General features: G+C 45.5%; 1 long non-coding RNA gene across 11 annotated transcripts in view; it reads left to right on the top strand.

Annotated features, from left to right (window-relative positions):
• LOC134758023 (uncharacterized) overlaps positions 1-17,938 on the top strand; it is a 371,496-nt gene that overhangs the window by 15,589 nt on the left and 337,969 nt on the right. For 4 of the 11 annotated variants that reach the window (XR_010132725.1, XR_010132724.1, XR_010132727.1 and 1 more), the window contains 6 exons: positions 4,138-4,260; positions 6,117-6,768; positions 7,613-7,677; positions 14,174-14,364; positions 16,431-16,488; positions 16,582-16,814. This is a non-coding gene — a long non-coding RNA (uncharacterized lncRNA). Of the gene's footprint in view, positions 1-4,137; positions 4,261-6,116; positions 6,769-7,612; positions 7,678-13,306; positions 13,467-14,173; positions 14,365-16,430; positions 16,489-16,581; positions 16,815-16,883; positions 17,331-17,938 lie in introns of those variants that run through there. The other 7 variants (XR_010132730.1, XR_010132734.1, XR_010132728.1 and 4 more) reach the window with 7 other exon arrangements.

Here is a 17,938-nt window from a genome sequence, read left to right as displayed (position 1 = left end):
CTAGAACTCCTGACCTTGGGTGATCCACCCGCCTCGGCCTCCCAAAGTTCTGGGATTACAGGCATGAGCCACTGCGCCCAGCCTGGGCCTGCTTCTTTCTCTTTTTCTTTTTTTTTCATTAGCAGCTTAAAATTGGTGCCTTATTCAGACACAAGCAAAAGGACATTAGCCCAGCTTTGGAAATAGGTGAGAGCCCATATATGATTTTCCTAGTTTCTCCTCCCCCTTTGCTTTTTGCTCTCTTGTTAGTATATTAATTGTTTTCACTCTCTGAATCTTTTTTCCCCATTTCTTTGGCAGACATTTTTACTTGTCTTGGAAGAGTAGGTGAAGAGCTGTTTTTAGGACTCTTTGAAAGGGTACAGTATGGGTGACAGTCTTGGCTAATGGTAACATCCAGGGAGCTGGGGTCAGCGTGAGCTGGAGTCAGTTCAAATTAGCAAAGCACTGGCACTCAGTGGCAGGAATACAAGTGACTGCAAAGTGTTAAACACATCTGGAAAGGGATACTGACATCATCCTCAGAATCTGTGGGGAGTTCACATAGCCAGTTAAGACCCATTCCTCTTTGACCCTATAAAGATTCTTTAAAGAATAATACCCTTAGTGGTTTTCTAGCCAGCTTGCCTGCTCATTTATCTTTGAGGACGACATGCCTTGTGGAGCTCCACAGGCCCCAGAGGGGTGTGGATTCTGCATTTAAAAGTGCTGAAGCTGAGAGACTGGGTCTTGGTGGACCCTGAGAGGTCTGTTTCTCCTCTACTCATTGTTCCATTTTTTCCCAACAGCTGGCATTGCTGTTTAAATGGGTTGTTCTTTGCTGTTTTAAGTTGTTTCATAGTGGTGTGTCAGGATTTGGGTTTTCTTAATACTTTCCAAGCTGGTGACTTGAGTGGTGGTTAGGGAGGAAATGTTTTAGGGCTGTTCTGGAGCTATTGAGGTCAGGTGTCTAGATACTCCCAGCTTGTCTGTTGAGGAGAATGCTGTTCTCATTGTGCTGCCTTTGGTGGTGCTGTGTGTGGCTCTTTAGATGTGGGTGGAGGTGAGCTGGGGGAGTTAATGAGATCTTTTTTAGGTGCTTTTGATAAAGTAGCCTGCACTACAGGATTCACTGTGACTTTTTTCCTTAACCTATGCATTTCTCTCTGCTAGCTTTTGCTGTCTTTCTCATGCCTTTGATTTTCCCAGCTCCTCTTAGTTGAATTAACCTAAGTGCTCTGCTATGGTTTAAATGTGTCCCCCAAAGTTTATGTGCTGGAAACTGAATCCTCAATGGAACAGTTGGGATGTGGGGCCTAATAAAATAGCCTTCATGAATGAGTTAATGTTGTTATTGTGGTAATAGATTAGTAATCACAGAGTGGGCTTATTATAAAACAGAGTTCAGCCCCTTTTGCCCTCTTGCTTTCTTGCACTCTCTTTTCCTTCTGCCTTCTGTAGTGGGATGATGCAGCAAGAAGACCCTTACCAGATGCAGGCCCCTCAACCTTGGACTTCCTAACATCCAGAACTGTTAAGAAATAAAATTTATTCCTTTCCTTTGCTTTTCTTCCTCATTTCCCTTCTCTTCCCTTTTCTTCCCTTCCCCTCCCTCCCTCTCTCCCTCCCTCCCTCCCTCCTTCCCTCCCTTCCTCCTTTCCTCTTTCTCTCTTTCCCTTCCTTCCTTTCATTCCCTCCTTCCCTTTTTCCCTCCTTCCCTCCTTCCTTCCTTTTTTCTTTCCTTCCTTTTTTCCTTTTTATAAATTATGCAGTCTGTGGTATTCTTTTATAGAAGCATGAAATGGACAAAGACTCCATTTTCAAGAGCAAGCACTTTTGTAGTTTCTGAGCGAATTATGACTGCAAAGGAAGTTCTATAGGTAGCCTCAGATCCACTACCTAGGAAGCATGCTACCAAGCAGACCTAGGATCTAGGATTTGATCAAGTGCTGGGCAACATGATACCTCTGCAATTTAGCACTTCCCTGTATACCTCCAGTTGGCTCAGCCCATTAGGGCTAAAACTACCCCTCATATCCTGGTGTCTCTTGTAGGCAGAAGCCTTGCCTAAACCCTAAGCTGCTTGGCTCACATTCTGTCTTGTGTTTTTTTTGTAGGGGGTTCAAATATACACAAAAGAAATATGTTGAACCTCCATGCACCCAACCCGCAGATTAAGCAGTTACCTCCATTTTTCCAGATTTGTTTCATCTGCTTCAATCTCCCTAAAAATTTATGTTTGTACAGGAGAGACTGAATAAATAGCTAATTCTCCACCCTACCTCTCATCTTAAGTCACTTTTCAGAGTAGTAAGTTAGTGACCTAGTAACCTTCCCTCTAATGACCAGTAGTTTTTTTTTTGAATACCATTATGAACTCATAGATTATTGTTTGCATTTTATGTGTTTCAGGCCATTGCAGTCTTTATTGTTTTGGATGCTTACATTGTCTCATCTAGGTTAATAATTACTCTTCAAGTTGACTTTCATGTCTTTTTGATGTGATCCTGTTGGACTTTGATGGCTTCCTTGCTTTCTGGCAAAAAAGATGTTCCAGGATCAATATACTGCACCATACATGGAGTCAGCCATTTCTCTAGGGAACCTTGATTCCTTTTAGTAGAGAACACAGTTTGAGGTCTTGGACTGAATGACTTTTGTGACCCTCCTCTCCTGAGACTACAGCCTGCATCCCTGCATATAGCCCATTTGGAGCTCTTGCTGGGCACCAACAGATCTCCTAAAACTGCTATATAGTTCTGCCTCACTCTTACAAAGATTCATCTCTTGAGAGTTTTGTGCTCTACCCCCAGATGTGGTCTTTCTGGTTCTGAAGCTTTTGCTTCAGTCACCCTGAATTTTGCCAGCCCTATGCATGCTATACCTTGGATTGCCAACTTGCCCTCACTGAAGCCAGTTTCTCTGGTTAGAATAGTTGCCCAAACCCATGCCTAATACTCTAGTAAACAAGGTTCTACCTAAGTTCATCAGCCTCCATAAGTTCTGGAATTACAGGCTGCCACCATGCCCGGCCTTCACCAACATTTGCCGTTATCTTTTTTTTTTTCTTCCTTTATACCTTAAAGCAGTATAAGAACAAGTGTCTTCAATTATAGGAAACAGTATAATCCCAGGGCATTGGGAGGCTAAGACAGGAAGATGTCTAGATGCCAGGAGTTTTTTTTTTGTTGTTGTTGTTTTGTTTTTGTTGTTGTTGTTGTTCTTGACAGAGTCTTGCTCTGTCACCCAGGGTGGAGTGCAGTGATGGGGTCCACTGCAACCTCCACCTCCCAGGTTCAAGTGATTCTCCTGCCTCAGCCTCCTGAGTAGGTGAGACTACAGGTACACGCCACTACTGCCCAGCTAATTTTTGTATTTTTGATAGAGTCAGAGTTTCACCATGTTGGCCAGGCTGGTCTCGAACTCCAGACTTCAGGAGATTTGCCTGCCTTAGCTTCCCAAAGTGCTGGGATTACAAGCATGAGCCACCATGCCCAGCCTGATGCCAGGAGTTTTAGACTAGTCTGGGCAACATAGCAAGACCTTGTCTCTACAGAATATTTAAAAATTAGCCAAATGTGGTGGTGCCTGTGTATAGTCTCTCTCCCTCTCTCTCTTTTTTTTTTCTTTCTAAGTTTTTGTGACATGGTCTGGCTCTGTCACCCAGGCTGAAGTGCAGTGGTGTGATCATGGCTCACTGCAGCCTGAAACTCCTGGGATCAAGTGATCAATCCTCCCACCTCATCCTACCAAGTAGTAGGGACCACAGGTGTATGCCACCCAGGTCTTGCTGTGTTGTCCAGGCTGGTCTTGAGCTCCTGGCCTCAAGCAATCCTCTCACCTTGGCCCCCCACAGTGCAAGGATTACAGGTATGAGCCACCATGCCTGGCCCCTACCCTGCCTACTGAGAACCAAAAGAAGGACCCAAATTCTCCTTAGCTCAACTCGAGCCATTTCCTGATTGCTTCATCAGCAAGGAGCTGGTTATTGGGCTGTCCAGGCCTCCCAAGCAGCACAGAAATGAGGTGAAGGAGTTTTCCTGTTGCTCCACTCTGTAAGGAGTTGGAGGGTGATGTTTACTCATTTGCAGAGAGAGATGCCTTGTAGGCACCTCAGGATGGAGAGGACCCTGATTCCAATGTCCTTTTTTCCTTCAGAAACAGGACCTTGCCCTGTCACTCAGGATGGAGTTCAGTGCTCCTATCATGGCTCATTATAGCCTCAAACTCCCAGGCTGAAGCAATCCTACCATGTCAGCCTTCCCGTAGCTGGGACTACAGGTAAGCATCATGACACTCAGTGAATTTTGTTTTTATTTTGTTGTAGAGATGGGACCTCAGTATGTTGCCACGGCTGACCTTGAACTCCTGCACTCAAGGGATTTTCCTGCCCTGGCCTCCCAAAGTATTGGTATTACAGGCATGAGCCATTGTGCCCACCGTCTCTGGTTCTTAACCTTCTGCCTCCCTCTTCCAGTTTTAAAGAATGCTTGTAATTACATGGGCTCTCCTAGATACTCCAGGATAATCTTGTTTTAAGGTCAGCTGATGAGCAACATTAATTTTATCTGCACTCTTAATTCCGCCTTCCTGTGTAATTGTGCTGTGTAACATAGGACATGAGCAATTGGTGGTGGTGGGGGTTATTACTTTGGCCACCACAGTAACTATTTTATGCCAGGTACTCAGCTAAGCACTGGTGAATTAAGCATGAATAACACACACTCCCTAATCTCCATCCATTCATGGGAGGAGCACTTCACCTGCCATGCTCCTGAGAATCTCGGGAGTCAAAGAAGTCTATGAGGAGGTGATGCCAAAGCAGACAAGTGACAGAGGAGTCGAAGCTAGCTAGGAAGAGAGTAGAGGTTTAAGGGGAAGCATATTATAAGCAGAGGATATTACCCACTTCAGAGACTCCCAGAGGAGAAAGAGTGTGTGTTCAAGGGGCAGATGAGGCTCAGCTGAACTCCATAGCAGATGAAATGGAGAGGGGCAAGCAGTGAGGCTGCCTTGCAAGGCAGGGCAGAGCAGGGGCTGTTAAGGAGTTTGGACTTAATCCCTGAGGCAAGGAGAAGTGATGTAAATGGGGGAGTAACATGATGAGATTCATGGATTACAGACATGGCTCAGGCTGCTGTAGAGAAGGCACCAGGGAGAGCAGATGGCTCAATGGGTGTGCAGGAGACCTCCCTGAGTTTAGGGAGAGGTTTTTAAAACAGAAGAAGTTTGAGTAATTTAAATGATGATGGGAAGGAGCTCAAAGTGGGGGATAGGTTAAAGATACAGGAAAGTGGGAGGAAGAACCGACAAGTGAGGTTCCAGAGAGGGCAGGAGAAGAGGAGATTCCCATAGGGGGATTAACACTTTCTTTTCCTTTTTCTTTCTAAGACAGGGTCTCACTCTGTCGCCCAGGCTGGAGTGCAGTGGCACAATCTTGGCTCACTGTAGTGTAGACTTCCCAGGCTCAAGGGATTTCTCCCATCCCAGACTCCCAAGTAGCTGGAACTATGGGTGTGCACCACCACCACACCTGGCTAATGTCTCTTTTTTTTTGGTAGACACAGAGTCTCACTATTTAGCACTGATTGGTCTCCAACTCCTGGCCTCAAGCAATCCTCCTGCCTAGGCTTCCCAAATTGCTGGGATTACAGGCATGAGCCACAATGCCTGGCCTCTGCTAGTTCCGTATTCTCTAGAGTTGTCTTTACTTTATGCTAGTGTGTCCCTCATTGTGCTGATCCTCTGTAAAAATTAATACCTTTTTTTTTTTTTTGAGATGGAGTTTCACTCTTGTTGCCCAGGCTGGAGTGCAATGGCGCTATCTCGGCTCAGCGCAACCTCCACCTGCCGGGTTCAAGCGATTCTCCTGCCTCAGCCTCCCGAGTAGTTGGGATTTACAGGCATGTGCCACCATGCCCAGCTAATTTTGTATTTTTAGTAGAGATGGGGTTTCTCTATGCTGGTCAGGCTGGTCTCGAACTCCTGACCTCAGGTGATCTGTCTGCCTTGGCCTCCCAAAGTGCTGGGATTACAGGCATGAGCCATTTTGCCTGGCCAAAATTAATACTTTTTATATTAAATTTACATATATATATATATATATATATATATTCGTTTTTTCTTTTTGATACCAGGTCTCACACCGTCACCCAGGCTGGAGTACAGTGGCACAACCTCTGCTCACTGCAGCCTCCACCTGCCAGGCTCAAGCAATTCTCCTGCCTCAGCCTCCCGAGTAGCTGGGATTACAGGTAAGTGCCACCACACCCAGCTGATTTTTGTGTTTTTTTGTAGAGACGAGGTTTCGCCGTGTTTCCCAGACTGTTCTCAAACTCCTGAGCTCAAAGCAGTCCACCCACCTTGGCCTCCCAGAGTGCTGGGATTACAGGTGTGAGCCATCTTGCTCATTCTAGTTTAAACTTTTGAGTGGTTTGTGTCTCCTGATTGGACTCCTACAAATACAGAATTGATGCTAGGAAGGGTACCAGGAGATAGACGCACACAGATGGGATTTGGGAATAGGTTTGGTTATCCAAGGAGCAGTGCTGAGCGCCTTGCTAATGGGATATGGGATGCTGGTGATTTCCAGGAAGTGAGCTCACAATGACTCAAGCTGCCACATACTGTTGATTGTGAAATGCCAGTTGAAGCATATGTCCTGCGAGCTTAGGGGTGCTACAAGTTGACCACTGCAGCAGTAAAGATGACTCTGAAGAATGGCGTGGGATGGATCCTTTCAAATGCACTTGAGCAGCGGTCTCCAACCACAGGGCCACAGAGCTGGAGGTGAGCAGCAGGCGAGTGAAGAGAAACTTCATCTGTGTTTCTAGCCCCTCCCATCGCTTGCATGACCACCTGAGCTCCATGTCCTGTCAGATCAGCAGCAGCATTAGATTCTCATAGGAGCACAAACTCTGTCGTGAAGTGTGCATGTGAGGGATCTAGGTTGTGTACTCCTTATGAGAATCTAATGCCTGATATTCTGTTACTGTCTCCCATCACCCCAGATGGACAGTCTAGTTGCAGGAAAACAAGCTCAGAGATCCCACTGAGTCTACGTTATAGTGAGTTGTAGAATCATTTCATTATATATTACTATGTAGTAATAATAGAAATAAAGTGCACAATATATGTAATGCACTTGAATCATCCTGAAATTATTCCCTCACTCCCAGTCTGTGGAAAAATTGTCTTCCACACATTCACTCTGTTTTTTGGTAGAGGCAGGGTCTTAATATATTGCCCAGGCTGATCTCAAACTGCTGGCCTCAAGTAATATACCTCTCTCAGCCTCCCAAATTGCTGAGATTACAGGCATAAGCCACCACCCTCAACCAAGACTTTCTTAAACCAAATAAAAATTAAGTGAGATTACTTGAGCCCAGGTGGTCAAGGCTGCAGTGAGCCTGATTGCACCACTGCACTCCAGCCTAGGTGACAGAATGAGACTGTCTCAAAAAATAAAATAAAATACAAATTAACCCTTTATGACATTCCCAGTAACTTCCTAAGTGTTCCCCAGAAGTCTTTGAATTCTGTTTAATTTTCACATAACATTTAAGACATTTAAGAATTTATGTCTGTCTGTGTCATCCGTTTATGTCAAAAGATGTCTTTTTGTCACTTCCAGCTGGATCTACCATGAAGGACTTCTGAATCCAGGAAGAGAGACTGACTGGGCAACATGTTATTCAGGTACAAAAAGATTTGGACTGTAACTTAAAAATGATCAAATAATAGTGCATGCATCAAGTGCAATGGGAAGCTCTTCTGGAGAGTGAGAGAAGCTTCCAGTTAAGGTGACATTGAAGCCAAGTCCTGAAAGATGAGGAAGAGTTGTATGAGAGTGGGGAGGGAAGGGGGAGGTGGAGGGATGGGGAATGGGCCGGGATGGGATAGCGCAAACTGCCCGGGAAGGGAAACCAGCACTGTACAGACCTGAACGACGAAGATGGCGTATTTTGTTCAGGGAATGGTGAATTAAGTGTGGCAGGAATGCTTTGTAGACACAGTAATTTGCTTGTATGGAATTTTGCCTGAGAGACCTCATTGCAGTTTCTGATTTTTTGATGTCTTCATCCATCACTGTCCTTGTCAAATAGTTTGGAACAGGTATAATGATCACAATAACCCCAAGCATAATATTTCGTTAATTCTCACAGAATCACATGTAGGTGCCACAGTTATCCCCATTTTATGAATGGAGTGATGAAGCCTTAGGAATAATGAATGATTTGCGCAGGCTCACCTGGATATTAAGACTGAGTCAAATGTTGGGTCTGGTCTGACTTTAATGTTTGCTTTGTTCATGAGCACCACATATTGCCTCCCCTATGCAGTTAAGCAGGTAGGTGACAGAAAAGCCCATGTTTGTCTCTACTCACACACTTCTGACTGAATGTATGTATGGAGTTTCTATACCAAATTCTTCAGTGCTCTGGATATTAACTGGGTATCCCATGACTTTATTCTGACACTACCTGGAGTTAGCACAGACCCCACAAGTTAGGGGCTCAGTCCCACGAGGCCATCCTCACTTCAGATGCCAATGGCAAGTCCTAAGTTGTCACCATACTTTTGACCAACCTGTTACCAATCAGGGGTTCCCATAACTGTCTTCTTGGGTTTAATAATTTGCTAGAACAGTTTACGGAACTCAGAAAAACAGTTTATTTTCTTTTTTTCTGAGAGAGAGGGTCTTATTTTGTTGCCCAGGCTGGTGTGCAATGGTGCAGTCATAGCTCATTGCAGCCTTGATTGTCTGGGCTCCAGTGGTTCTCCCACCTCAGGCTCCCTAGTAGCTGAGACTGCGTGCCTGCACCACCACATCTGGCTAGTTTCTTTTATTTTTTGTATAGATGAGGTCTTGTTGTGTTGGCCAGGCTGGCCACAAATTCCTGGTCTCAAGTGATCCTCCCACCTCAGCCTCTGAAAGTGCTGGGATTACAGATGTGAGCCACCACATCTGGCCAGTTCATTTCCTATTACTGGTTCATTGTGAAGGATACATCTCAGAAACAGTCAATGAAAGAGACGTGCATGCTGGATGCAGTGGCTCATGCCTGTAATCTCAGCACTTTGGGAGGCCAAGGTGGGAGGATCGCTTAAACTCAGGAGTTTGAGACCAGCCTGGGCAACATGGTGAAAACCTGTCTCTATAAAAAATTAAAAAATAATAATAATAACCGGTGTGGTGTTGTGCACCTAGAGTTCCAACTACTGGGGAAGCTGAGATGAGAGGATACCTTGAGCTGGGGACTGGGGAGGCTTAGGTTACAGTAAGCTGAGATTGTGCCACTGCACTCTAGTTTGGACAAAAGAGCCTGATCCTGTCTCAAAAAAAAGAAAGATACCCAGGGCAAGTTAAGTTCGGAGGGGCACAGAGCTCCCATGCCCTCTGTTGAACATGCGACCCTCCCAGCATCTCCTGTGTCCAGCAACCCTGAAAGCTCTGCAAACCCCGTTCAGGGTGTTTATGGAGGCTTTATTATGCAAGCATGATTGATAAAATCTTTGGCTGTTGGTGATTAAGTCGGTCTCCAGCCCCTCTTCCTCCTGGAGTTCAGTGCATGAGGCTGAAAGTTCCAAGCCTCTTACCATGTGGTTGCGTGGTAATCAGCCCTCCTCTTGAAAAAATTTAGGAGCTTGCAGTCACCCAGTCATCTCAACAACATCCCCAAATGCATTCTTACCATGCTGGAGATCCCAAAGTTCTTAGAGGCTCTCGTGTTAGAAACCTGGGACCAAGACCAAATATTAAAACAAAAGATGTTCCTGTCACATCTATCACTGAGGTCTTTGTAAGAGCTTTAGAAGCTCTGTGCCATGAACCAGGGACAGAGATTAAATATATATTTCTTTTCTTTTTTTTGAGACAGAATCTCCTGTGTCATCCAGGCTGGAGTGCAGTGATGTGATCATAGCTCACTATAGCTTTGGCCTCCTGAGATCAGGCAATCCTCCCATCCCAACCTCCCAAGTAGCTAGGACTACACATGCATGTCACCCATGCCCAGCTCATTTTTGTAGAGTCAGAGTTTTGCCATGGTGGCCAGGTTGGCCGTGTTGGCCAGATGGGGTCTTCTTTTGTTGCCCAGGCTGGCCACAAATTCCTGGGCTCAAGTGATCCTCCCACCTCGTCCTTGTAGAGATGAGATTGAGTTATGTTGTCCAGGCTGATCTCAAACTCCTGAGCTAAATCGATTGTCTCACCTCAGCCTCTCAAGGAGCTGGGACTACAGGCGCATACCACCATGTCGGGCTAATATTTATTTTTATTTTTTTCTAGAGGGGGTGGTCTGTGTTTTTCGTGCTAGTTTCAAACTTCGGGCCTCAAGTGTTCCTCCTGCCTTGACCTCCCAAAGTGTTGGGATTCTGGGTGGGAGCCACCATGCCCAGCAATCACAAGGGTCTTTATAAAAAAAAAAGAGTAGGAGACTCAGAATTGGAGCAGGAGATGTGGTGATGAAAGCAGAGGTAAGAGAGGGAGATTTGAAGATGCTTCACCTCTGGCTTTGAAGATGGAGTCAGGGGCCATGATCCAAGGAATGGGGGTGGCTTCTAGAAGCTGGAAAAGCCAAGGGAACATATTAGAGTCTCCAGAAGGAATGCAGCCCTGCTGACACCTTCACTTTAGCCTTAATAGACCTAGTTTGGGTTTCTGGCCCCTAGAACTGTAAGATGGTAGATTTGTGGTGCTTTAAGCCACTAAATGTAGGAAACTGCAAACTATGTTGCAGCAGCAAGAAGAAATGAACATGAAGCCAGGCATGATGGCTCATGCCGGTAATCCCAGCACTTTAGGAATTTAGGCAGGAGGATCACTTGAGGCCGGGAGTTCAAGACCAGTCTGGGCAACATAGTAAGACCTTGTCTCTACAAAAAATGAAAAAATTGGCCAGGCATGGTGGCTCACGCCTGTAATTCCAGCACTTTGGGAGGCCGAAGCGGGCAGATTACCTGAGGTCAGGAGTTCGACACCAGCCTGGCCAACATTGTGAAACCCCGGCTCTACTAAAAATACAAAAATTAGCTGGGCGTGGTGGCACACACCTGTAATCCCAGCTACTTGGAAGGCTGAGGCAGGAGAATCACTTGAATCTGGGAGGTGGAGGTTGCAGTGAGCCGGGATCGCACCGTTGCACTACAGCCTGGGCAAGAAGAGTGAAACTCTGTCTCAAAATAAAATAAAATAAAATACTAAAAAATTTAGCCAGGCATGGTGGCATGAACGTGGAGTCCCAGGTACTTGGGAGGCTGAGGTGGGAGGATCGCTTGAGCCTGGAAATTTGAGGTTGCAGTGAGCTGTGATTTTGCCACTGCACTCCAGCCTTGGTGACAGTGAGATCTTGAAAAAAAGAAAGAAGAAAGTAAAGAAAGAAGAAATGAGCATGGTGGGCATGGGGACAGATGGCAATGTTAAATAGAATGGTCAGGGGTGGCCTCCTAAGTGAAAATTGAGTAAAGATTTGAAGGAGGGGAAGGAGGTGGCCAAGGTGCTGAGGGAAGAGGATTGTAGGCAGAAACAATAGAATAAACTGTCTGAGGTGTGTCTCTGGCTCTGGAAGGAGGCCCATGGAGCAGATGGAGAGAGGAAGAGAATTAGGGGAGGGAGCCAGGGAGTTGCTGGGTGGGGATCAGTACAGATCACATAAGCCCTGGGAGGTTATTGGTGGGGCTTTGGCTTTTACTCTGACTGAGATGGGAACTGCGGGAGGGTTCTGAGCAGAGAGGCGACATGATCTGTCTCCCGATTTAAAAGCATTCTCTGGCTGCTGAGTTGAGAAAGACTGTGGGAAGATGTGATAGAAGCATGGGGGCCAAGCTTTGGCAACATCCAGGCGGGAGATGATGGTGGTCCTGACCAGGGTCGTGGTGGTGTTGAGAGATGGTCAGAGGGGAGAAGTAGGGGAGGAGGCCAGGGAGTTGCTGGGTGGGGATCTTTAGTAGATGTCGAAGACAATCAACAGGATTTCCTGACAGACTGGATATGGGGTGTGAGAGAAGGCAGCGGTCAAGGTTGAGTTTGATTGTTACTGAAATTATTAAGTAATTTTAAAAAACACTACTGCCTTTCCCAATCCTACCAAGTATGGGATGCTAGATTAAAGAAATCTCTTCAGGCTCATTGCAATGGCTCATGCCTGTAGTCCCAGCTCTTTGGTAAGCAGAGGTGCGAGTATCTTTTAAGGGCAGGTGTTCAAGACCAGCCTGGACAACACAGCAAGATCTGCTCTTTACAAAAATATTTTTCAACATTAAATAAATGTAGCTAGGCATGGTGATGTGTACTTGTAGTTTCAGCTACTCAGGAGGCTGAAGTGGGCAGATCTCTTGAGGTCAGGAGTTTGAGGCCAGCTTGGGCAACATAGCAAGAACCCTCACTCTACAAAAAAGTTAAAAAAATAACCAGGCATGGTGACACTCAACTGTACTAGCAGCTACTGGGGAACTGAGGCAGGAAGATGGCTTGAGCCCAGGAGGTCGAGGCTGCAGCGAGCTGTAAATGCACAGCTGCACTCCAGTCTGGGTGACAGAGCAGTACCTGTCTCACAATACAAATAAAAATACAAGTAAAATAATATCTCAAGTCAGAGCCTTTTGGCTCTGCAGCCCTTGCAACCCCTCAGCCGTGCAGTGGGGTTTGCGTCGCTGGGAATGAGGAGACCCCTGCCCGGTGTTGTTGCCTGACTAATCAGGGTTTTAAAACATACATTAATCGGGGTGGGCGCGGTGGCTCACACCTGTAATCCCAGCAATTAGGGAGACCCAGGCGGGTGGATCACCTGAGGTCAAGAGTTCAGGACCAGCCTTGCCAACATGGTGAAACTCCTTCTCTACAAAGAAAATACAATAATTAGCTGCACATGGTAGTGGACGCCTATAATCCCAGCTACTTGGGAGGCTGAGGTAGGAGAATCACTTGAACCTGCGGGGCGGAGGTTGCAATGAGCTGAGATTGAGCCACTTCACTCCAGCCTCGGCAAAAGAACAAGACTTTGTCTCAAAGAAAAAAAAGTATTATATCAACATGTAATGGTTTTATTATTAATATGTAATGAATATTAAATATTTTTAAAATCTTATATCAACATGTAATGGCTTTAATATGTGATGAATAATATTTAAAAATTTGGGTCTTATTTTCTAGTTTTAATATAATTATCTACAGAAAGAAATAGTCCTAGAGATCTTCAATAAAGTTAAAAAAGGTAAAGGGATGTTAGACCCCAAAAGATTGAGAATTTCTAGTTTACAAATATTCAGACTAAGCCACACACAGCTTGCTACTTGAATTACTTTTTTTCTTTGTTTTTTATTTTAGGAGATGGGGTCTCACCCTGTCACCCAGGCTTGAGTACAGTAGTGCTATCACAGCTCACTGCAGCCTTGAACTCCTGGGCTAAGGGTACTCCTACCTGAGCCTCCTGAGTAGCTAGGACTGTAGGTATACATGACGATACTTGGCTAATTTTTAAATTGTTTTGCAGACATGGGGTCTCACTTTGTTGGCCAGGCTGGTGTCAAACTAATGGCCTCAAGTGACCCTTCCACCCCTGTCTCCCATCCTCGAGGTATGTGCCACCACAAGGGGCACTTGTTCAATTTTCTAAAGAAAAAATTTCTAAAGTAAGGCTGTGGGATGATGGCAGGAAGATAAAAGAAAAACAGAAGAATAAGTTAAAACGACTTATTCACACATATTCTTTTGACAGCAAGAAGAACTTTTAGTATATACATTCCTTACAAACAAACAAACGGCAGATAAACAATGTTGTATAGGAACTTCAACACACACTGTACAATATTCCCACTTTGCTGACATAAGTTATGGAAATTTCGTGGTTTACTTGAGTGTCGCTACCAGTATTTTGCTTCTCTGATTTTTATCAACTTCCTCATCTGTTAACTTCTCTCCAAGGTATGTCATGTCACGACATACTGCCGCTGCACGAACATGACCAGTGTCTTCCTATTAAACATGTAGAATGCTTTCCTAATTTCTCTTTTTACTCTCTGTCTTTGTGTTTTGCATTTTCCTTACTTTTGTTGTCAGAAACTCCAGAAAGTCAGTCGTACTAATTTATCACGATTTGCTTTATTAATTTATACTTTGCTTATATGGAATTTTGCCCAACAGACCTCATTACAATTTCTAACCTGTTTTATTTTGTTTTTTTTTCTGAGACAGGGTCTCTCTCTGTTGTCCAAGGCTGGAGGGTAGTAGTGCTATCGCAGCTGACTGCAGCCTCAACCTTCCAGGCTGAAGCGATCCACCCATCTCAACCTCCCACGTGGCTGAGACTACAGGTGCTTGCCACTATGCCCAACTAATATTTGGAATTTTCGTATACGTGGATTCCAGAGGGGTGACAGCGAAACGTGAGTAAGCATGGATTTTGGTATATGCAGAGATGGGGGGCTGTAACTAATTCTGTATACTGAGGGACGACGACTGTATATGTTTTTACAATTACGCTGTAGGATACATACTGTTGCATAGCCTTGAAAATAACAATTTTTAATTGAGCGGAATAATAATAATAATATTGCTAAAAGTAGCAGCTGGCCAGGTGTGGTGGCTCACACTGGTAATCGCAACACTTTGGGAGGCTGAGGCAGGAGGATGGCTTGAGGCCAAGAGTTTGCGATAGGCCTTGGAAACAAAGGGGGAGTCACCATCCCTACAGAAAAATACACGAATTAGCCTAGTGTGGTGGCACGTTCCTGTAGTCCCAGCTACTTGGGAGGCTGAGGTGGGAGGATCACTTGAGCCCAGGGAGGCTGAGACTGCAGTGAGTCATGATCAGGCCTCTGCACTGCAGCCTGGGTGACAGAGTGAGACTCTGTCTCAAAACAACAAAAAAGTAGCAGCTAACATCAACTGACCTTTTATACCAGGTGCCTATTGATACCATGGTTTAATTTCTTAGAACTGTTTCTTATTTCACTTACCAACTCTGTCTTCAGTTACTCCCAGATTTTTACTGTGTGTGTGCAGATGACCTTTTGTTTAGATTGAATTGTCTCCCCAGAAGTAAGATTACTGTGAGTCATGGTGAATGGACATTCTCATTACCCTTGATGTAAATTGACAGGGTTTTGGGTGCCTCCCAGCTATACTCTTAGCACTTTGGGAGGCTAAGAGAGGAGGATTGCTTGAGGCCAAGAGTTGGAGGAGGCAGTATGGCAGTATGGTGAGACCCTGTCTCCATTATTTTAAAAAATTGACAGGCTTTACCCGGGAAGGCTTATACACAATGTAAACACCCCTCATAGTATAAGAAAGTGCCCATTTCACTGCACTTTGCCAGCACAGGGTATTATAATTTAGTAAGTCATTTTTTGTTTGATTATTTTAAATAGACAAAAGACCTCATGTTACTTTACTTGTCACATTTCAACATCTTTCCTCAGCTTATTGGCTCTGTTTCTTTTCTGTCTGTAAATGGTTTTTGTTGTTTTGTTCTTTGAGACAGGGTCTTGCTCTGTCACCAGGCTGGACTGTAGTGGCATAATCATGCCTCACTGCAGCCTTGACCTCCCAGGCGCAAACTTCAGCATTCCGAGTAGCTGGGACTACAAGTGTGCACCACCACTCCCAGCTAACTTTTTTCTTTTTTTTGGATAGAGACAGGGTCTCACTGTGTTGTCCAGACCGGTCTCCAGCTCCTGGCCTTAAGCAATCCTCGTGCATTAGCTTCTCAAATTGCTGGAATTTCAGGCATGAGCCACCATGCCTGGCCTGGGCTAGTCCTGTATTCTCTAGAGTTCTCTTTACTTTGTGCTAGCCAATCTCCCATTATGCTGTTCACCTGTTATAATGAATAATTCTCCGTATTAAATTTTACCACTTTAAACTTTTGAGTGGTTTATGCTTCCTGATTGGACTCTGACTAATATGTTAGGAAGGGTCCCAGGAGATAAACCCACACAGATGGGATTTGGGCATAGGTTTGGTTTCCCAGGGGGCAGTGCTGAGCTCTTTGCCAGTGGGAAATGGGATGCTGGTGATTTCCAGGAAGTGACCTCACAATGACTCAAGCTACCACTTACTGTTGATTGTGACGAAATGCCAGCTGAGGCACATGCCTTGGGAGCTAAGTGGTTGCTGCCCTTGACCACTATGAAGACTGGTGTGGGTAGGGTCGCTTTGGATGCACTTGAGCAGGGGTCCCCAACCCCTGAGCCATGGAGCCGTAAGGAGCCACAGAGCAGGAGGTGAGTGGTGTCGAGTGAGGGAGTGAGGGAAGCTTCGTCTGTATGTACAGCCACTCCCCTTTGCTCACATTCCCGCCTGAGCTCCACCTTCTCAGATGAGCAGCAGCATTAGATTCTCATAGGAGAACGCACCCTGTTGTGAACCGTGCATGTGAGGGATCCAGGTTGCGCTGTCCTTATGAGAATCTAATACCTATTGATCTGTCACTTTCTCCCATCACGCTCAGGTGGGACCATCCAGTTTCAGGAAAACGAGCTTAACACGCCCACTGATTCTACATTATGGTGAGTTCTATAATTATTTCATTATATATTCCAGTGTAATAATGGAAATGAAGTGCCTAATAAACGTAAATGTGCTTAAATCTTTTGGCCCAGCTCCTACCTCCCGGCAGCCTCGCCAGGCCCAGAACTCTCTCCAGTCAGCCTCTACAGACCAAGCTCATGACTCACAATGGCCTATTGAGGCCCATACCCTACCTCACGGCAGTCTCCGCAGATGAGCCTACTGCCTCACAACAGCCTCCACAGGCACAGCTCCATCGTTACAATGGCGTCTTTAGACCCAGCTCCTGCCTCCCAGCCTTCTCTCCAGGCCCTGAACTTTCTCCGTAAGTTGAGGTAGCTGGGACTGTAGGTATACATGACGATACTTGGCTAATTTTTAAATTGTTTTGCAGACATGGGGTCTCACTTTGTTGGCCAGGCTGGTGTCAAACTAATGGCCTCAAGTGACCCTTCCACCCCTGCCTCCCATCCTCGAGGTATGTGCCACCACAAGGGGCACTTGTTCAATTTTCTAAAGAAAAAATTTCTAAAGTAAGGCTGTGGGATGATGGCAGGAAGATAAAAGAAAAACAGAAGAATAAGTTAAAACGACTTATTCACACATATTCTTTTGACAGCAAGAAGAACTTTTAGTATATACATTCCTTACAAACAAACAAACGGCAGATAAACAATGTTGTATAGGACCTTCAACACACACTGTACAATATTCCCACTTTGCTGACATAAGTTATGGAAATTTCGTGGTTTCCTTGAGTGTCGCTACCGGTATCTTGCTTCTCTGATGATTTTTATCAACTTCCTCATCTGTTAACTTCTCTCCAAGGTATGTCATGTCACGACATACTGCCGCTGCACGAACATGGCCAGTGTCTTCCTATTAAACATGTAGAATGCTTTCCTAATTTCTCTTTTTACTCTCTGTCTTTGTGTTCTGCATTTTCCTTACTTTTATTGTCAGAAACTCCAGAAAGTCAATCGTACTAATTTATCACGATTTGCTTTATTAATTTATACTATGCTTATATGGAATTTTGCCCAACAGACCTCATTACAATTTGGGCCAGGGCCCAGGGTTAGGGTTGTTTTAGGGTCAGGGCCAGGGCCCAGGGTTAGGGTTGTTTTAGGGTCAGGGCCAGGGCCCAGGGCTAAAGGTGTTTTAGGGTCAGGGCCAGGGCCCAAAGTTAGGGTTGTTTTAGGGTCAGGGCCCAGGGTTAGGGTTTTAGGCTCAGGGCCAGGGCCCAGGGTTAGGGTTTTAGGCTCAGGGCCAGGGCCCAGGGTTAGGGTTTTAGGCTCAGGGCCAGGGCCCAGGGTTAGGGTTTTAGGCTCAGGGCCAGGGCCCAGGGTTAGGGTTTTATGCTCGGGGCCAGGGCCCAGGGTTTGGGTTTTAGGGTCAGGTCCAGGGCCCAGGGTTAGGGTTTTAGGCTCAGGGCCAGGGCCCAGGGTT

This window comes from Gorilla gorilla, chromosome 2 (genome assembly GCF_029281585.2).
Source record: "Gorilla gorilla gorilla isolate KB3781 chromosome 2, NHGRI_mGorGor1-v2.1_pri, whole genome shotgun sequence".
In the NCBI taxonomy this organism is placed as follows: Eukaryota; Metazoa; Chordata; class Mammalia; order Primates; family Hominidae; genus Gorilla; species Gorilla gorilla.
The sequence above is the reverse complement of the archived record's forward strand: the minus strand, read 5'-3'. Positions and strand labels throughout refer to the sequence as shown.